The sequence below is a fragment of the Eleutherodactylus coqui genome, chromosome 11 (genome assembly GCF_035609145.1).
Source record: "Eleutherodactylus coqui strain aEleCoq1 chromosome 11, aEleCoq1.hap1, whole genome shotgun sequence".
In the NCBI taxonomy this organism is placed as follows: Eukaryota; Metazoa; Chordata; class Amphibia; order Anura; family Eleutherodactylidae; genus Eleutherodactylus; species Eleutherodactylus coqui.
Window position 1 is genome coordinate 108163815 of NC_089847.1, and position 22365 is coordinate 108186179.

At 46.6% G+C, this 22365-nt stretch overlaps 1 long non-coding RNA gene across 1 annotated transcript in view; it reads right to left on the reverse strand.

Annotated features, from left to right (window-relative positions):
- Window positions 1–22365, reverse strand: part of LOC136581609 (uncharacterized) — a 42201-nt gene that overhangs the window by 2183 nt on the left and 17653 nt on the right. Inside the window, exon 2 of the long non-coding RNA XR_010787072.1 lies at window positions 6016–6250. This is a non-coding gene — a long non-coding RNA (uncharacterized lncRNA). The remainder of the gene's footprint in view (window positions 1–6015; window positions 6251–22365) is intronic.

The following is a 22365-nucleotide window of genomic DNA, read 5'->3' on the forward strand; positions in this document are numbered from 1 at the left end:
AACCCCCTTCGCTCAAAGAGCCCAATAGTAGTCACATGCTCTGCCTCAATGGTATGTATATCCTTGTTGGAAATAGAAGAATGGCATTCACGACTTAATTCACATCTAGGAGAGTTCAACAGCAGTGTAATATGTACTGTAGATATTTCACTAGTCCCCACCCATACATGATACTGCTGTTGGCAATCAAAAAATACATTTTGAGGGCTGCCCTATTCCACACTGAACGATCACTGCATAACGGGTTGATCCTCCTTTTTGTGCAATCATGGCTTTCAACAATCAGGTAACAGATTCCACAAGGAGGCAAACATCCTATGTATTCCATTTGGTCCACTGCATCAGCTCTGTCAGTTGGTACACATTTTGCGGAAAATTGGGCACAGATCTCATAGCTCCTTGCAGTACATGTCAAACATATGGTTACAGCTCTGTGAGTTTGGGGTCCAAGGCAGAATGAAAAATTCATTGCCGTGTTCCTCCTATCATCCCTTAGTGATCCAAGCTGCACAACAAGGAGCATTGTCTGGTTTAAAGACTGTACTATGGTTGGGGAAAGCTTCCTGAAGATATGGGTGTAGATGGTCATCTAACAGGTCCCTTTAGCACTTAGCATTCAAGGATTGTTGTATGATGACAAACAGTCTTAGGCCATGCCAGGAGAACACACCTCAGACCCTAACACCACCACAACCAGTTGAATCCCAATGATATACCCATGGGATATGGCATCTTTCTATTTATGCAAGGTGCAGACCCAACCAACCATATGGTTCAGGAAGAAACAAGCCTTGTCACTCTAGATGACATTCTGTCAAGTATCCAATGTCCATTAACATCTTTCCCGGGGTGCATGCAAGGTATTATTGTTGATGACACAGAGTTATTAGGGGCACTCCAGTTGGTCTTTGGCTATCAAAGCCCAGTCAACGCAATGTATGCTGCATAGTCATTGCATTTGTCTAACTTCCCCACTATTATACTGCTGGGTCATGTTAGTCCACTGTGGCACATTGTTATTAAGATACTAGACATAGCACATGATGATTACCTCTAGAACCAATCAAACATGGTGTGCTGTTGTGGAATATTCTATCACATGTTTGTCCATGGTCAAGCGAGTCTTAGTGCTCTCTTGATACTGTTGCTCGTGAACAGCCAACAAGTGTGACTATTTCAGAAAAAATGCCACCACACCACCAGGCACCAACAATCTGCCCATGATCAAAGTCACTCAATTCACCAAGTTTACCCGCAACTAACAAATGTTACCTTCTGCTACACAGAGGAGAGGTCATCATATTATCTGAGAGTAGATCTTGACGCAATCACCAGATGTCATGTGTCAGCTGTTCCCAATGCAGTGATCATTCATTCATTGTATTCTATGGTTTTGTCCAGAATGATGTACCACCAGTGACATCTTGAAGCCTTTCTCTCATGATGCCTTCATGGGAATTAGATTACATACTTAGTCAAAACAGGGCAGAAGGTTAAGCCATCCCTACTTGGGTGCTTTCCCTGAGTAGTTACCATTGCTATCTTGTAGCACTTGCATCTTGGATAGTTTTCATGTTCTCCCCATGCTTGTCTGTGTCTTTACGAGTTTGCTAACAGGAGTTCCTCCCTATGAAACTCATTGAAAGATTTGATACCTACTTTCCATTTTACTTGGTGCCAGTTGTAAAACTAGAGGGTTTGGCTCAGCAGATCTGGTGGTTCTTATTTTTTTTTAGCTGTCTTTCAAAGAAATTGCCAAGAAAAGTCAGCACTTTTTTGGTCATAACGATGTCTGGTAGCCATAATCTCACACTCAGACGCTCATTATGTTCTACTGTGGTTTTAATGTGATTGACAGTTCAACCCTAATGTATTATCAGGCGGCCAAATAAAAGTTGATACTGGTTTATAAAAACATGCACGTCTCTAAGCAAATGTTGTAAGGTCTTCTCCAACTGCTTGTGAGGAATTCTAGAACACTTGAGATATATTTATTTATAAGACTACAGCTAATGTGAAACTCAGCCAAGTATGAGGGGCGAAGAACTGTAGGAGTAAATTCACAGTCTAGTTGAGCCAATTGGTTTTCTTTATCTCCCATGAAAGTCTATGTTTCTGTATTTGAAGGACCATTATCAGAGACGAGGCACAGAATAATAAGATCCTGATGCCCTTTCAGCACTTAAAGAGATTTGTAAGGAAAGTTCATTTGTTTCGTACAGCATACAAGTTTGAAAGTTTAAAAAGTGCTCTTTGTTTGACTATGAGTCACCTACGAAATTTCCAAGCTATGAATCAGATGACCTGCCTCCGGCAGCACAACTATGTTTAGAAAACTTTAGGAAAGCGGCTATGATAATGGACCCCTGTACACAGTTCTTTGATCAAGAATGCTCCATAACAAACAGTAGCATCCAGCTTTCCAATATGGAGTATTAGTGTGTTGTGAAACCCAGCCAGGCACAGCAGTCACAGGTGATTGTGATGACAGCATCACAGATATAAGCAGAAGACCAGCTGAGTTTACTGATGGCTGACGTACAGACTCGGCTGTGCCAACAAAACATTTTGGAGCCTCATGCCAGAATTAGAACAACAAGGAAATCTCCTGGGGACATGTTTGATCCGCTGTATTTATAATGAGCTGGCAGATGAGTGCACTTGTTATAATTGTGAAAAAATAATAATACTCAGAATAAAAAGCGGGAATAGTGATTGATTTTGACAACCAGTGTATTGAATGTCTTCGTAAGAGAAAGTTAAGAAGTGCAAAAAGAAGAGGTGAATCTGTGAGATACAATGCTTGCTGTACAGATACAATCTAACGTCTAGTCATTCTTCATGCAGATTTTTTTCCCCAATTCTCTTTTTATTCCTTTACTAGTAAACACATATTGAAACACATGACAGCTGAAGGTTACAAAGGGGAAACCCGGAGCACAAATATCTTGTATGTAGGAGAGAACACTAGACATGGAATATAAAGTGCAAGTGCATAACATGAAAACTCGAAGATAAGTGAAAATATGGAAGAATCTTCAAAGAGTTCTGCACCACATTTCCAAACCTTGACACAGATGTGGAACTTCTCAAATCGAATAGCCCAACCACAACATGCCAAAAAGACCAGTGGTACAGGGAAAGGCAAGACACAGAGGGCAATGGGGTCAGAGGTAGGCGATGAAAGGCAGGGCTAGTCTTAAAGGGTTTGTACCAGAATTACAAGTTATCCCCTATCTGCAGGAAAGGGGATAACTTGCTTATAGGTGGGGATCACAGTGCTGAGACCAAGAAGGGAAGTCCCGCTTCCGCTGTCTTCCTCCCAGCAGGCTCACTGCATCCTCCACAGTGAGGAGAAAAATGAATGGAGCTGCTGCCCCATTCATTTTCAATGGCACTGCGGAGATAACCGAGCAGAACCACTTGGGTATTTCCGTCAGCCCCATTAAAATGCATGGAGTATTGAGAAGCACTCCTGCAATGTCAGGTAGAGGGGGACATGGGACCCTCATATTTTTAGGATCAGTGGGGGTCTACGTGATGGGACCCCCACTGATCAGCAAGTTATCCTCTATCCTGTGGATAAGGGGTAACTTAGAATTCTGGTAGAACCCCTTAAAGTTGGACAGTGCCCTACTTGGTACCTTCTCTTGGTGCAATGGTGTACTTATCATACAGGATACAAATAACTATATCATTCATGCCAGATTACCAGCAGCATAAAGGTTGGTGACTAAATAATAATGCCACATAGTGGCCACTGAAAAAATACAATATAGTGCCTAAATAGCCATGCCACACGATGCTACGTAAATATAGATATATTCTTCGTTAAACGAATGTTAGGTATTCCGGTGATGTCTGATTGGCCTGTTGAACATTTGTTTGTTGTCTTATGCTATCTGCATAGCCCATTTCAGTCTATTGACTGCCAGGCTGCGCAAATAGCACAGGCGCAGAACGATAACAGCGTAGTATAACATTCCCATACATATATATGTACAAATAACATCTCCATACACAAAGTAATCTAATAACGGCACTATACAATTTGTAAATGCTTAAAAATTATAGAGCAAAGTTACCATGAAGCGGTAACTTTGAAATATCTTTATTCCAATAGGGGGCGCAAAGCTTGGCAGTTTTAGGCACAATTTGGTACAGAGCTTGGCAATTATTACCTCCAACAAAAAAGTCTCTCAAAATCGGCACATAACATATTGGTTACAGTCTCTCTTAGAGGCACCTACAGCTCATCAGTTTCCAGTCTCTGTTAACTCATGGGACAACTCATATTAACTGAACTTGGAAAGACACCTTTGGGTGGCACTGGCACAGTCTATGCTAATAATGGCAGAATTCCACAGCCAGCGTGGGTCAAGAAGACAGAGCGGCGGACCCAACAGGATCTTAGGATCAACAGCTCCAGCGTGGTTCACTCACAAGACCTAACTCCACTCTCACAGATCATGCTGGTTGATGCTGCAGCTTTCCATCAGTCCAGTGTAACGTATCATAGACACACCTGACAGTTCTGCATTCTGCTGCTAAATATGTCCCAATTTAAAGAGGCACACACAGCAGCTCAAAAGTATAGTCTATGACTGTGCTCTAAATGGAGCCCGTGTGGCAATGTGCTCTCGTGTCCACAATCAGAGAACAATGCAACCCCACTGCCCTCCTCTAACCATATACAAATGGCCTATCCTCACGACAAGCCATCATTAGTAGATCATTGGGCGTCTGTTGCCTGGGGTCCTCATTGTTCAGCTGGTTACCAAGACTATGCGCACATGCACTGAGTTGAGTTCTGCAGGAAGCAGGCAGCTCTGTTCCCACTGCAGTGGCCAGATTTGGTAATACATCAAAGTTGCCATTGGAGTGAATAGAAACTTTGCTTCCAGTACCAAGCTTGGCCACTGCAGTGGGGATGGAGCATTCTGCTTCCTGCAAAAATAAGCTCAGTGCATGAGCCCATCAGCTTGGTGAACAGATGAACAATGAGCATACCAGGCAGCATCTAAGATCAATGGCATGTCCTGAGGATAGGCCATCAATATTTTACAATTACACAACCCCTCTAACTTTACTGAAACTACTTAAGTTTAATACATAGTAGTAATGTCCAATTCAGACATACACTTGTTAAGGGACTGTAGTTCATGGTTGAAGGCTGTTAATCTCAACCATCTCCTAATAGGAAAGGTTTCTTTACAGGTAGAGCTGTCAAATTATTAACCCTTTCCAATCCAATTTTGGATTCAGGGTTTCCTAAAAGGCTTTCTCTTTTTGCTGTTATACAACGGTGCCATCTGCTCGTGTGTGACAGAGAGGCTCCGACAGCGGAGTGGCTGGCAATAGATGGTAAAAATACCCTGTCGGAGGTCTTTTGACATTGGAGCTGTACAAACTTCAATCAGAATGTAGGAAGACGTCACACAGTGGATTGGAAAGGGTTAAATGCACGACCCCCAAGAAGTAGTAATGGCAGAGACAATGACCGCATTCAAACAAGGGCTACATGCTTACTATATCTGATAAACTGCATTCAGGGCTTACAATTAGAGATGAGCGAGTATACTCGCTAAGGGCAATTGCTCAAGCGAGCATTGCCCTTAGCCAGTACCTGCCCGCTCAAGAGAAAAGGTTCGGGTGCCGGCGCGGGGGAGCGGTGAGTTGCGGCAGTCAGCAGGGGGGAGAGAGGGAGAGAGAGAGGTCTCCCCTCCATTCCTCCCCGCTCTCCCCCGCAGCTCCCTGCCCGCCGCCGGCAGCCGAACCTTTTCTCTCGAGCGGGCAGGTACTCGCTAAGGGCAATGCTCGCTTGAGCAATTGCCCTTAGCGAGTATGCTCGCTCATCACTAGTTATAATTAATCTAGCAAAAAATTATGTATAATTGATTTTTTTTAAAAAGGTTGAATTTGATGGACTTGTATCTCTTCCCAATCCATGTAACTATTATTTCTATCAGACATGGTTACATAGTGCATAATAATATAGATAGGTTAATATATTACCTAAATTGCATTTCAGACTGTATCTTGATGAAATGTGTCCGTCCTATTTGCTCAGAGACTTGAAAGTCTTCCATTCACATCTGTTCAGTCACAGTTCTCCCATTATTTTCCTCCAAACAGCTGCTAGTTGGACAATTGCACGGAGTGTGGAGCCCAGTTTATGTGTCTCTGTTGGTATTCCATAGCATAGAATGCTATGACTTACTCCATATAAAGACTATGACTGGTGGAATCCCTAATGTAAAAGAGAGGACAGTATTATCAGATTTCAAACAGATGTTCTGTTTACTCGGCCATTACAACTTTCACAGATACTTCCATTAGTTGAATCTTTCGAAAAACCCGTTGCATTTATGTCTTTTTTACAAACTTGGTTCCTGTGGTATGGGCTACAGAACTACAATGAGCTAATTACAACTTCACCTCTAGTGACAAATAATTTACAGTGCAATACCTTTGTGCAGTTTTCCTCTTAGATTGTGTTGCAGTCCCCTCCTTCTTCCTCCTTGCAGTTATGATTGCCTGCTGAGTTACAGATACAGTGGAGCTACAGTCCGATCCTGGCCACTTTGTGTACAGGCCTGTTAGTTCAAGTTAGACTTACCAGTAGAGATGAGCGAGTATACTTGCTAAGGGCAATTGCTCGAGCGAGCATTGGCCTTAGCGAGTACCTGCCCGCTCGAGACAAAAGGTTCGGATGCCGGCGCGGGGGAGCGGTGAGTAGCGGCAGTCAGTAGGGGGGAGATCTCCCCTCCGTTCCTACCCGCTCTCCCCCACAGCTTCCTGCCCACCACTGGCACCCGAACCTTTTGTCTCGAGCGGGCAGGTACTCGCTAAGGGCAATGCTCGCTCGAGCAATTGCCCTTAGCGAGTATGCTCGCTTATCACTACTTACCAGCCTTCTGCTTTCCAGTAATCCGTCTCACACAGGGCTTTGCTGTAATACGTGGTGCCGTAGAGCTACTTTTCTATCCCTAAGGGCGCCCACCCACTGGCTTTTTTTTCTTTGCGTTTTGCGTTTTTCCTGCAGAGCAATTAGAATTGAATGTACTCCTGTCCACTGGCGTTTTGCGTTGCGTTGCGTTTTTTAACATAGGAACTGTCAGTTGCATATGTGTCCTTATTTTTCTCCTAATGCACCCATGAAAGTCAATGGAAATTAATGGAAAAGCCGCGAAAACGCGGCAAAAAACGCGGGAAAAACGCAGCGTTTTTCACGCACGAAAATCGCAAACGCCAGTGGGTGGGCGCCCTTATTTGTAAAGTTTTTTTCCCATGGAGCATTGCATGGTCTATATAAGACTCCCTAGGCCAACTTTGCACTCTCCTCAAGGAGAAACTTTATCCTCCCAAAACGTCTATCTACAAAGACGGCTTGTTATTTCCTGTACAGACAAGATTATTTAAGGCATTTTAGCTATCCATCCACTCTGTATCTTTACTGCAGGTTCTTTCTATTTCTCTCAGCAGGCAGGAAGTAAAGGGCTGCAATAATTCTCCTCTTCTGTCTCATATTAAAATACATAGCACAGCCTGTAGGTGAATGACGCTAATAAAACAGCATAGATCACTCATTTTTAATTCTATATTAAAAACTTGAATTTAGGCGCTAAGATATACAATGGGTTTTTAAGTGGATCACTGAGGCTACGCTTTAACCCTTCCTAAGCCATGTACATAATACACTAGAAATAATTATTTATATATATATATATATATACATAGACAGACACACATAATATATATATATATATATATATAGACACACATACTATATATATATTTATATTTATATATATATATATATATATATATATATACACACACACACACATACTATATATATATATATATATATATATAAATATATACACACATTATATATATATATATATATATATATATATAAATATATTCATATATAGATATAAAAATATATATTCATATGTGTGTGTTAATGATATATGTATATATATATCTTGTAAAGTTATCCTACAACAAACATTGCCTTTCCTGTGATGAGACTTGATATTGTTTTTATGTTAAAAAGTAAGAGCCAGGCCAATCACACTAAAGTGTACCTGTCCTCCCACACAATCTCCGTATTTAATATCAAATGAAAAAAGGACAGAAGATTGGGAATGCGCACGTTAAATCACAGCAGATTGGATGTAGGTGACATTTTGTGTTATAGCTTTACTTTTGTACTAAAGCAGAGGTTAAATTTACATCCAAATGTTTACTTGCTGGGTAGATAAAAATACCAATAAAATATTACTTAACCATTTTCTGGTCAAAATGATGTAGAAATGTGTTAAAAATATACAATACAACTAATCAGAAGGAGAATAGCAAGGACTCTGTATAAAGCCCTCTCCAAACTTTCCTTCTGAAATTCCCACTAGTGATTCAAAACAAATTTTTAAGACTAAATATTTATAGAAAAGCCAAGGATGTTTAATTGGAGGTAGAGATAAGCGAGCCTACTCGGATAAAGCAGTTACTCGAGCGAGCAGCGCTTTACTTGAGTAACTGCCTAGTGATCCGAGTGAGAGAGATCTCTCTCGCTCTTCCCCCTGCTCCACTCAACTCCCCCCCCCCCCCCCCACAGCCCACCAGAGCTTGCTAGGATCACTAAGCAGTTACTCGAGAAGAGCGATGCTTGTTCGAGTAACTGCTTTATCCGAGTAGACTCGCTCATCTCTAATTGGAGGACATTCAAGCCCTGGGACCCCTGACGATTATCAAAATGAAGTTCGGGGAAAAAAGGAAAATGGCAGAAAGCGTTCAAGGACAATCTTCATGCATAACCAGTAAGGGGAAGAATAAAATAGAAGACTTGCTCTACCAGGGAGGTGAGTAGGTCCTGAATGGACCTCCATCAGTTCCCTCAATTCAGAAATACAGTGATCCATGAGGGTGGTCCAAAAGCTGGAATACTCAGTATAGAGAGTTCAGTGATGATAGGGTTTATTGAGGATAAATAACAATAGTCGATTTGTCAGATTTCATAAAAAATACTAGTATTAGGGCTAAAATAAAATAAACAAAAAGTATATATGTATAAAAACAGTTAAAGGGGTTCTGTCATTAAAAAAGAAAAATTCTATACTTACCTATTCCTCCCCCGTCAGTCTACTTATCAGATCTTCACCTCTGCCATCTTCTCCTGTCTCCTGCAGTCCAGGGGGGTCACTTCACCTTCAGCTGCCTGATTCTTCTCCTTCCTGTGAGGTTACGTACATTGGTTGGCAGTCTTCTGCCTGCCATGCAATGTAGGTTATGTCACAGCTCACAGGCCAGCAGGGGGAGTGCCTATCTGCTTCAGAGATTGCTCATGCGAGCTGACTCTGAAATAGATTACAATTCCTTCCTAGGCAATGAATACTACAGTACAGGGATGTGACCTTCACTTACCCGGCCGGAAGGAATGTAGCCTTAATAACAAGACGGCCAGTATGCAGTGAGGTGACCCTGGGGCACTGCAGAAGCTCAGCTAGGAGAAGATGTGGTAAGGAGACAAAACCCCTTTAAATGATAAAATATAAAAACACATCCATATAGTACAGGGGAGTTAATGCAACGCATTTCAGGGCCATAAACTGTGCGCCCTTTATCAAGCATTAAGATTAGAGATGAGCGAACGCGTTCGTCCGAGCTTGATATTCGTGCGAATATTAGGGTGTTCGGGATGTTCGTTATTCGTAACGAACACCATGCGGTGTTCTGGTTACTTTCACTTCCTTCCCTGAGACGTTAGCGCGCTTTTCTGGCCAATTGAAAGACAGGGAAGGCATTACAACTTCCCCCTGCAACGTTTAAGCCCTATACCACCCCCCTGCTGTGAGTGGCTGGCGAGATCAGGTGTTCGCCTAATATAAAAGCCGGCCCCTCCCGCGGCTCGCCTCAGATGCGGTGTGAGTTAGATGAGGGACAGTGCTGTTTATACCGGAGCTGCTGTAGGGAAAGAATTGGTAGTTAGTGTAGGCTTCAAGACCCCCCAAAGGTCCTTATTAGGGCCACTGATAGCTGTGTGTTGGCTGCTGTTAGCAGTGGCATTTTTTTTTCTCAAAATCGGCTCTGCAGAGCGTTGCACCTGGCATTAGGGACAGAAGTGCTGCATAGGCAGGGAGAGTGTTAGGAGTGAGTGTAGCCTTCAAGAACCTCAACGGTCCTTTCTAGGGCCATATTTATCCGTGTGCAGTACTGTTCAGGCTGCTGTTAGCTGTGCTGCATTTTTTTGGGGCTTCTCAAAATCGCCTCTGCAGAGCATTCCACCCTCCATTGATACTGCAGGGAAAGAATTGTATAGGCAGGGCCACAACACAGTTATTATTCATAGAATATACGCAGTGCTGCCTTTTGGTGGAAAAACAAGTGGAAACAAATCTATTTGTCCAGCCTGTGTCCGTCCTTACGGGCGGTGGACACGTGTGAGCTGCGTGAAAAACATTGCTAAATCATACGCACCCAGCTACGCTTTACTGCTGGCTTCGCCATTTGCTTTCCTTAATTGGGAAAAAAAATTCCTGCTCTGCCAGAGTTATAATAACTCTGCTACCCTCACGTTCTGTGACACATAAGCAGGGACACAGCACAGTTATTAAACTTCTCATGTTCATAGAATATACGCAGTGCTGCCTTTTGGTGGGAAAAAACTGAAAACAAATCTATTTGTCCAGCCTCTGTCCGTCCTAACGCCTGTGGACACGTGTGAGCTGCGTGAAAAACATTGCTAAATCATACGCACCCAGCTACGCTTTACTGCTGGCTTCGCCATTTGCTTTCCTTAATTGGGAAAAAAAATTCCTGCTCTGCCAGAGTTATAATAACTCTGCTACCCTCACGTTCTGTGACACATAAGCAGGGACACAGCACAGTTATTAAACTTCTCATGTTCATTGAATATACGCAGTGCTGCCTTTTGGTGGGAAAAAACTGAAAACAAATCTATTTGTCCAGCCTGTGTCCGTCCTTACGGGCGGTGGACACGTGTGAGCTGCGTGAAAAACATTGCTAAATCATACGCACCCAGCTACGCTTTACTGCTGGCTTCGCCATTTGCTTTCCTTAATTGGGAAAAAAAATTCCTGCTCTGCCAGAGTTATAATAACTCTGCTACCCTCACGTTCTGTGACACATAAGCAGGGACACAGCACAGTTATTAAACTTCTCATGTTCATTGAATATACGCAGTGCTGCCTTTTGGTGGGAAAAAAGTGAAAACAAATCTATTTGTCCAGCCTCTGTCCGTCCTAACGCCTGTGGACACGTGTGAGCTGCGTGAAAAACATTGCTAAATCATACGCACCCAGCTACGCTTTACTGCTGGCTTCGCCATTTGCTTTCCTTAATTGGGAAAAAAAATTCCTGCTCTGCCAGAGTTATAATAACTCTGCTACCCTCACGTTCTGTGACACATAAGCAGGGACACAGCACAGTTATTAAACTTAGATTATTCATTCACTAGAGGCAGTGGGGCCTTTCGTTTTCCAAAAAGGGCAAAAATTATATTTGGCCTGCAGTCTTGCGCCAATTTATTTCCTGCCTGTGAAATCAAATCACTGGTAATACAGCATGCTGAGGGGTAGGGGTAGGCCTAGAGGACGTGGACGCGGCCGAGGACGCGGAGGGCCAAGTCAGGGTGTGGGCACAGGCCGAGCTCCTGATCCCGGTGTGTCGCAGCCGACTGCTGCGCGATTAGGAGAGAGGCACGTTTCTGGCGTCCCCACATTCATCGCCCAATTAATGGGTCCACGCGGGAGACGGTTATTAGAAAATGAGCAGTGTGAGCAGGTCCTGTCCTGGATGGCAGAAAGTGCTTCGAGCAACCTATCGTCAACACGCAGTTCTGCGCCGTCCACTGCTGCAAATCCGAATCCTCTGTCTGCTGCTCCTCCTTCCTCCCAGCCTCCTCACTCCACTACAATGACACCTGCTCAGGAGCGGGAACACTCCCAGGAACTGTTCTCGGGCCCCTGCTCAGATTGGGCAGCAGCGGTTCCTCTCCCACCAGAGGAGTTTATCGTGACTGATGCCCAACCATTCGAAAGTTCCCGGGGTCCGGGGGATGAGGCTGGGGACTTCCGCCAACTGTCTCAACAACTTTCTGTGGGTGAGGAGGACGATGACGATCATACACAGTTGTCTTGCAGTGAGGTAGTAGTAAGGGCAGTAAGTCCGAGGGAGCAGCGCACAGAGGATTCGGAGGAAGAGCAGCAGGACGATGAGGTGACTGACCCCACCTGGTGTGCAACGCTTACTCAGGAGGACAGGTCTTCAGAGGGGGAGTCAAGGGCATCAGCAGGGCAGGTTGCAAGAGGCAGTGCGGTGGCCAGGGGTAGAGGCAGGGGTAGAGGCAGGGCCAGACCGAATAATCCACCAAGTGTTTCCCAAAGCGCCCCCTCGCGCCATGCCACCCTGCAGAGGCCGAGGTGCTCTAAGGTCTGGCAGTTTTTCACAGAGACGCCTGACGACCGACGAACAGTGGTGTGCAACCTTTGTTGCGCAAAGCTCAGCCGGGGAGCCAACACCAACAGCCTCACCACCACCACCATGCGCAGACATATGATGGCCAAGCACCCCACAAGGTGGGACGAAGGCCGTTCAGCGCCTCCGGTTTGCACCCCTGCCTCTCCCCCTGTGCCCCAACCTGCCACTGAGATGCAACCCCCCTCTCAGGACACAGGCACTACCGCCTCATGGCCTGCACCCACACCCTCATCTCCGCTGTCCTCGGCCCCATCCAGCAGTGTAGTTCAGCGCACCGTCCAGCCGTCGCTTGCGCAACTGTTGGAGCGCAAGCGCAAGTACGCCGCCACGCACCCGCACGCTCAAACGTTAACCGTCCGCATCGCAAAATTCATCAGCCTTGAGATGCTGCCGTATAGGGTTGTGGAAACGGAGTCCTTCAAAAGTATCATGGAGGCGGCGGCCCCGCGCTACTCAGTTCCCAGTCGCCACTACTTTTCCCGATGTGCCGTCCCAGCCCTGCACGACCACGTCTCCCGCAACATTGTACGCGCCCTCACCAACGCGGTTACTGCCACGGTCCACTTAACTACGGACACGTGGACAAGCACAGGCGGGCAGGGCCACTACATCTCCCTGACGGCACATTGGGTGAATTTAGTGGAGGCTGGGACAGAGTCAGAGCCTGGGACCGCTCACGTCCTACCCACCCCCAGAATTGCGGGCCCCAGCTCGGTGCTGGTATCTGCGGAGGTGTATGCTTCCTCCACTAAAGCACCCTCCTCCTCCTCCTCCTCCTCCTCTGTCTCGCAATCAAGATGTGTTAGCAGCAGCATGTCGCCAGCAGTCGGTGTCGCGCGGTGTGGCAGCACAGCGGTGGGCAAGCGTCAGCAGGCCGTGCTGAAACTACTCAGCTTAGGCGATAAGAGGCACACGGCCCACGAACTGCTGCAGGGTCTGACAGAGCAGACCGACCGCTGGCTTGCGCCGCTGAGCCTCCAACCGGGCATGGTCGTGTGTGACAACGGCCGTAACCTGGTGGCGGCTCTGCAGCTCGGCAGCCTCACGCACGTGCCATGCCTGGCCCACGTCTTTAATTTGGTGGTTCAGCGCTTTCTGAAAAGCTACCCACGCTTGTCAGACCTGCTCGTAAAGGCGCGCCGGCTCTGCGCACATTTCCGCAAGTCCCACACGGACGCTGCCACCCTGCGCACCCTGCAACATCACTTTAAGCTGCCAGTGCACCGACTGCTGTGCGACGTGCCCACACGGTGGAACTCTACGCTCCACATGTTGGCCAGGCTCTATGAACAACGGAGAGCTATAGTCGAATACCAACTCCAACATGGGCGGCGCAGTGGGAGTCAGCCTCCTCAATTCCTTTCAGAAGAGTGGGCCTGGTTGGCAGACATCTGCCATGTCCTTGGTAATTTTGAGGAGTCTACCCAGGTGGTGAGCGGCGATGCTACAATCATTAGCGTCACCATTCCTCTGCTATGCATCTTGAGAAATTCCCTGCAAACCATAAAGGCAGCTGCTTTGCGCTCGGAAACGGGGGCGGGGGAAGACAGTATGCCGCTGGATAGTCAGGGCACCCTCCTGTCTATTTCTCAGCGCGTACAGGAGGAGGAGGAGGAGCATGAGGAGGATGAGGAGGAGGGGGAAGAGACAGCTTGGGCCGCTGCTGACGGTACACCGGCTGATTGCCTGTCATCCTTTCAGCGTGTATGGCCTGAGGAGGAGGAGGAGGAGGAGGAGGAGGAGGAGGATCCTGAAAGTGATATTCCTAGTGAGGACAGCCATGTGTTGCGTACAGGTACCCTGGCACACATGGCTGACTTCATGTTAGGATGCCTTTCTCGTGACCCTCGCGTTGCACGCATTCTGGCCACGACGGATTACTGGGTGTACACACTGCTCGATCCACGGTATAAGGAGAACCTGCCCACTCTGATTCCCGAAGAGGAAAGGGGTTCGAGAGTGTTGCTATACCACAGGACCCTTGCGGACAAGCTGATGGTAAAATTCCCAGCCGACAGCGCTAGTGGCAGAAGGCGCAGTACCGAGGGCAAGGTAGCAGGGGATGTGCGTAGATCGAGCAGCATGTACATCCCAGGCAGTGCAACAGTCTTTAAGGGCCTGGCCAGCTTTATGGCTCCCCACCAAGACTGTGTCACCGCTCCCCAGTCACGGCTGAGTCGGCGGGAGCACTGTAAAAGGATGGTGAGGGAGTACGTAGCGGATCGCACGACCATCCTTGGTGACGCCTCTGCCCCCTACAACTACTGGGTGTCGAAGCTGGACACGTGGCCTGAACTAGCCCTGTATGCCCTGGAGGTGCTTGCTTGTCCTGAGGCTAGCGTCTTGTCGGAAAGGGTGTTTAGTGCGGCTGGGGGAATCATCACAGATAAGCGTAGCCGCTTGTCAACCGACAGTGCCGACAGGCTAACACTCATCAAGATGAACAAAGGCTGGATTTCCCCAGACTTCTGTTCTCCACCAGCGGACAGCAGCGATACGTAAGCAATACGTAGGCTGCACCCGCGGATGGAAGCTACGTTCTCTCTCACCATCCAAAACGGGGACATTTCTGCTTCATCAATCTGTGTCTAATATTCCTCCTCCTCCTCCTGCTCCTCCTCCTGAAACCTCACGTAATCACGCTGAACGGGCAATTTTTCTTAGGGCCACAAGGCTCAGTCAAATAATTTTTCTGAACAATTTTTATAAGTTTCAATGCGCTTAAAAGCATTGGAACTTTAACTTGAACCAATTTTTCGTTACACTGGGCTGCCTCCAGGCCTAGTTACCACTTAAGCCACATTAACCAAAGCGATTAATGGGTTTCACCTGCCCTCTTGGCTGGCCATGGCCAATTTTTTGGATGTACATTAGTACTGTTGATACAGCAATTTTTGTGGGCCCTCGCCTACAGTGTAATCAAATTAATTTTTAACCCACCTGCATTACAGCTGACGTTACCTCAGCTGTGTTGGGCAATGCAATGGGATATTTCTGTGTACCGCCGCTGGCTTCCTGGCACCCACCCAGGCAGTGGGTCCACAGGGAGTTTAACCTACATGTGTCCACTTGTAAAGAACCCCAGTCTGACTGGGGCATGCAGTGTGGGCCGAAGCCCACCTGTATTACGCACGACATTACTACCTCAGCTGTGTTGGGCAATGCAATGGGATATTTTTATGTACCGCCGGTGGGTTCCAGGGAGCCACCCATGCTGTAGGTGCACACGGAGTTTTTAATACATCTGTACACTTCTAAAGAACCCCAGTCTGACTGGGGCATGCAGTGTGGGCCGAAGCCCACCTGTATTACGCACGACATTACTACCTCAGCTGTGTTGGGCAATGCAATGGGATATTTCTGTGTACCGCCGCTGGCTTCCTGGCACCCACCCAGGCAGTGGGTCCACAGGGAATTATAAATGCATCTGTTTCCACTTATAAAGAAACCCAGTCTGACTGGGGCATGCAGTGTGGGCCGAAACCCACCTGCATTAACCCTTTCCAGTCCACTGTGTGACCTGTGAAGACATTAGGGTTTTAAGGCTGTACAGCTCCGTTGTTGGTAGACGTCCGTCGGGGTTCTCTTACTGTATATTGCCAGCCTCTCTGCTGTCGGAGCCTATCCTACGTGTCAGCTCATGCAGTACTGGCTTTAGCCAGCATATAGCGCCGTTGTATAACGGCAGAAAAAGAGTAAGCCCCCTAGGAAAACCATATACAAATTGGATTGGAAAGGGTTAAGCACAACATTACTACCTCAGCTGTGTTGGGCAATGCAATGGGATATTTCTATGTACCGCCGGTGGCTTCCTGGCACCCACCCATGCTGTAGGTGCACACGGAGTTTTTACTACATCTGTACACTTCTAAAGAACCCCAGTCTGACTGGGGCATGCAGTGTGGGCCGAAGCCCACCTGCATTAAGCACGACATTACTACCTCAGCTGTGTTGGGCAATGCAATGGGATATTTCTGTGTACCGCCGGTGGGTTCCAGGGAGCCACCCATGCTGTGGGTCGACAGGGACTTCACAATAGGGAGTTGTACCTGCCTGTGTCTATGAATTAAAAAGCCCGGTCTGACTGGGGCATGCAGACACCTTGACAGAATGAATAGTGTGTGGCACATAGGTTCCCCATTGCTATGCCCACGTGTGCAGCTCCTGATGGCGGTGGCACAGGATTCTATTTCTCATTGCTTCTGTACAGCATTGTGGGCTATCGCTCCGCCACTTTTAAAGAGGGTCGCTGCCTAGCCGTGCCAACCTCTGCAGTGTGTGCCTGCGGTCCCTCGTCATGGCAGACGCACTTCTAAATAGACATGAGCGTGGTGTGGCATGAGGGCAGCTGAAGGCTGCCCAGGGACACTTTAATGTGCGCTGTGGGGGGGAGGGGGGGCGGTTGGTCAGCATGTAACCCAGGAGAAGTGTCAGTGGAGTGTCATGCAGGCAGTGATTGTGCTTTGTTGGAGGTAGTGTGGTGCTTAGCAAAGGTATGCCATGCTAATGAGGGCTTTTCAGAAGTAAAAGTTGTTGGGAGGGGGGGGGGCCCACTCTTGCCGGTATTGTGGCTTAATAGTGGGACCTGTGAACTTGAGATGCAGCCCAACATGTAGCCCCTCGCCTGCCCTATCCGTCACTGTGTCATTCCCATCACTTTCCTGAATTGCCCAGATTTTCACACATGAAAACCTTAGCGAGCATCGGCGAAATACAAAAATGTTCTGGTCGCCCATTGACTTCAATGGGGTTCGTTGTTCGAAACGAACCCTCGAGCATCACGGGAAGTTCGTTACGAATAACGAACACCCGAACATTTTGGTGTTCGCTCATCTCTAATTAAGATTGAAAAACCCTTTGCCATTATCAAAATGAAGAAGCCAACACCAGTTGCTGGAATGACGTTGCATTTTAACGGCTTATTCAGGCTCAGCGGCTCATCCATATGTGCGACTGCATCTAGTATGGAAGCTCAGCTTCATTCAATCTTCTGATCAACACCGATCAAGCATAAATAGGGGTGTGTTTGCCGTGAAGTAATTTTTGAGCAACTTTTTGAGCAACTTTTTCAGAACTTCCCAGAGGAAAGGCACAATAAAAAGTTCTAAGAAAGATTCTTAACCCCTTAGTGACCAAGCCTGTTTACGCCTTAATGACCAGGCCAAATTTTGCAAATCTGACACGTGTCACTTTAGCATGGAAAAAGACCAAACAGGTTTTGCATATCCAAGCAATTCTGACATTGTTTTATCGCCACATGTTGTACTTCATTTAGGTGGAAAAAAATGACCGATAGAATTTGTGTTTATTAAAAGCGCCAAAATTGGGAACATTTTGAAAAAATCGTCATTTTTTCACATTTCCAACTGCAATATCTCAAATATGTGCAAACATAATATAGAAATTTTTGCTAAGATTTATATTTCCATCCGTTTACTTTATTTTGGGCGCACATTGGAAAAACTTTCGTTTTTTTTTTAACCAGTTAGGAGACGTACAAATGTAACATTACTTTTCAGCATTTTGAGGAACACTTTGTTTTCCTACACCAATCCAAGATTGGAAAGGCTCATAGGAGTCAAAATGATAGATACCCCCACAAGTGACCCCATTTTAAAAACTACACCCTTTAACGTATTCACTGAGGGGTGTCATGAGTATTTTAACCCCACAGTTTTTTTTCAGGAGTCAATGCAATTTAGAAGAGAAAAACAAAAATTTCATATTTTTGCAAATATGTCATTTTAAAGACAGGACTTTTTTCTATAGTACACATGAAAATTAGGATTTGCACCCCAGAATAGATACCCCTGTTTGTCCCGTGCTCAGAAACATACCCATTGTGGCCCTAATCTTACGTTTGGATGCACAATGGGGCCCAAAATGAAAGGAGCAATCGGTGGCTTTCGGAACAGAAATTTTGCTTGAAGGAGATTTAGGCCCCATTGCCCACTTGTAGAGCCATTGAGTGACCAAAACTATGAAGAACCCCCACAAGTGACCCCATTTTGAAAAGTAGACCCCTTAACGAATTTATCTAGGGGTACGATGACTTTTTTGACTTCACAGTTTTTGAATGAATCTAAGCCAAGCCAAAGGAAAAAAATTACAATTTTCATTTTTTTGGTAATTCTGTCATTTTAAAAGCAGTTTTTTTGTACAGCACATATATGAATGAAGACTTGCACCCCAAAATGGATACCCCTGTTTCTCCCGTGCTCAGAAACATACCCATTGTGGCCCTAATCATATGTCTGGATGCACAATGGGGCCCAAAATGAAAGGAGCAAACGGTGGCTTTCGGAACAGAAATTTTGCTTAAAGGAGATTTAGTCCCCATTGCCCACTTGTAGAGCCCTTGAGTGACCAAAACGATGGAGAACGCCCACAAGTGACCCCATTTTGAAAAGTAGACCCCTTAACTAATTTATCTAGGGGTACGATGACTTTTTTGACTTCACAGTTTTTGAATGAATCTAAGCCAAGCCGAAGGAAAAAAATTACGATTTTCATTTTTTTGGTAATTCTGTCATTTTAAAAGCAGTTTTTTTGTACCGCACATATATGAATGAAGACTTCCACCCCAAAATGGATACCCCTGTTTCTCCGGTGCTCAGAAACATACCCATTGTGGCCCTAATCATATGTCTGGATGCACAATGGGGCCCAAAATGAAAGGAGCAAGCAGTGGCTTTCGGAACAGAAATTTTGCTTGAAGGAGATTTAGGCCCCATTGCCCACTTGTAGAGCCCTTGAGTGACCAAAACAATGGAGATCCCCCACAAGTTACCCCATTTTGAAAAGTAGACCCCTTAACGAATTCATCTAGGGGTACGATGACTTTTTTGACTTCACAGTTTTTGAATGAATCTAAGCCAAGCAGAAGGAAAAAATTACGATTTTCTTTTGTTTGGCAATTGTGTCAATTTAAAAACTGTTTTTTTTGGAAAGTGTACATAGGAATGAAGACTTTCGCCCCAAAATGGATACCCCCATTTGTCCCGTGTTCAGAAACATACCCATTGTGGCCCTAATCTACTTAAAAGAAACATAGCTAGGCCTATAATGGAAGGAGCACCCGTTGGATTTCAGGGTACAACAGAATAAATTCCAGTCCCCATTGCCCACATGTAGAGCCATTGAGCGTCCAAAACGATAGAGAACCCCCACAAATGACCCCATTTTAAAAACTAGACCCCTTAACAAATTCATCTAGGGGTGTACTGCATATTTTGACCCCAAAGTATTTGAATGAATCTAAGCAAAGCAAAAGGAAAAAATTACGATTTTCATTTGTTTGTCAATTTTGTCAATTTAAAAACTGTTTTTTTTTTGTAGAGTGTACATAGGAATGAAGACTTTCACCCCAAAATGGATTCCCCTGTTTGTCCCGTGTTCAGAAACATACCCATTGTGGCCCTAATCTACTTACAGGACACATGGCTAGGCCCATAATGGAGGGAATGCCCGCTGGATTTCAGGGCAGAACTGAATAAATTCCAGGCCCCATTGCCCACTTATACGGAAAAAAATTTGATTTCCTAAAAATAATCCCCCCCCCCCCCCCGCCATCCCCATTTTTTGGCATTCCCTAAATATTAGATAAAGGTAATAATATAAACTGCGTTTTATGTCCGAAGACAGGGGTAATTACGGAGGCTGGTTGGGTTGGGCACATGGGGCAAGAAAACCGTGTACCCCCCTCCTCTCATGTATTTTGGGGGGTATTTCGTAACCTCAGCGGCGGGGATGGGGTGTAGAAAGTGGCGCTGCGAGGCTTTGTAATCTTGCTGCGGTGCAGCGGTCTCACACAGAAGGCGCTCAACAAGCTGCTCCTGGAACTGCAGGAAGACGAACGTTCCCGGGGCTTCTTGTAAATTACGTATTACAGGTAGCGGTCTGAATAACGCTGGGCTCACGCAGCCGTATGTGGAATCTGCTTGCGGAGGCCCCCAGCGGATCCCAGCTGTGAGCCTGGCTGTGACCCTGCGTACGGCCGCGTAATGTACTGCGCATAACTGCCTACTCACACAGGCGGTTTTTTGTTTATATTTCCCGTGCCGTCGCTTAGAGATGACCCGGGTACCCGCAGCCCGTACACAATGTGTTTGTATATGGGCTGCGGGTATATCCGCAGTCATAGAGCACAATGGGCTCTAGGTCGCGGATATCCGCGGTAAAATATAGCATGCCGTGTTCTGTTTCTGCGAGTGAATTACGTAATTCCGACCCACTAATTGGGGGGAATTGTGTAATCCAATGCATGCGATTGATCCGTGGATTACCGCTGATCAAGCGCATGCAGAACCTGTAATTCCTCTCCGGTCATGTGTGACCGGCCTAATGTTAGATCGCTACTTTATCACGTGACCGGGGACCGCTCAGCGAGGCCACCGGTCACTGCTCCAAGCACTCAGCAACCGTTAGTCGCTGGGAGCAAGGAGATTTAAAGTTTCCTGGGCTTCCCGGCTCCTGCGAATGTGTCCGGCATTTTGCCGGCGGGCGCATGCGCAGCAGCCGGAAGGGTCCATGGAGGATAATCGCATCTGGATTCAAATGCGGAAGCCTCCGAGAAGATGTTTCATCTCCCCCAACCGATCGCATCGGTGAGGGGAAATGAAACTGCCACTTTTTAAAGAACTTTTACGTGATCGCCATTATGCATTGGATAAAGGCGATCACGTGACCAGTAACCGCATACCGCGGCTCCCGTGACATCTCCAGGCTCTTGGCTACCTTTGGTAGCCAGCAGCAGGGAGATTTAAAATTTCTTGGGCAATCTTTCACTTTTGCGCATGCGTCCACCATCATGCTAACGGGCGCATGCGCAGAAGCTGGGGTAAGGTCCACGGATCAACATCCCACCAGGGAACAAATCCGGGACCTTGGGTACGTAATTTCATCCCCCCTTACGGATACGATCCATAAGGGGAGATGAAACTTTAACTTTTTAAACTTTTTTTTACTTTTAACTTTTTTTTTTTACTTTTTAACTTTATATGATCACCGTTATCTGATGGATAACGGTGATCATATGACTGGAAACCGCATACAGCGGTCGCCAGTCATATCTCCCTGCACTCGGCTATCTGTGACAGCCGGGTGCAGGGAGATTTTGAATTTGCCGGGCTCGCCGGCTTCTGCGCATGCGCGCCGCATCGGCACATCGCAGAAGCCAGCGGGGGGTCCCGACACCGGCCGGAGGACATCGGCGGACCTGAGGTGAGTATTTTCACCTCCCCTCATGGATCCGATCCATGAGGGGAGGTGAAACTTTTCTTTTTTTACACTTTTTTTCACTTTTCCGCGATCGTCGTTATGCGTTGTATAACGGCGATCGCGGTACCGGGGACCGCTCACCGTGGTCCCCGCTGACATCTCCTGCCTCCCGGCTACCTACAGGAGCCGGGAGCCAGGAGATTTTAAGTCTCCCGCGCCGCCGGGCCTTCTGCGCATGCGGCTGACGTAATGCCGCCTGACGCGCATGCGCAGAAGGACGGCTACGGCGCCCGGAGCAACGGGACAGTTGGGAGTCGTGCGTCGGACATCGTTGAGTAATTTCAGCTGCTCCGATGGATCCGATCCATCAGAGCAGCTGAATCTTTAACTTTTATTGCACTTTTATTTACTTTTTTGCGATCGGCGCTATCCATTGCATAGCGCCGATCGCAATGCCGGGGGGGGGCTCCGAACAGCCCGGGATGACAGCTCCATGCTGTCAGCTACCTGCGGACACCAACAGCATGGAGCTGTCACGTCCACAGCCCGAGGGGCATTATTCTCTGCAGGAAGCATGTTTTTACGTCCTCAGAGAATAAAGCCCACTTCGGGAGGATGTAAAAACACTATGGGCTGGTC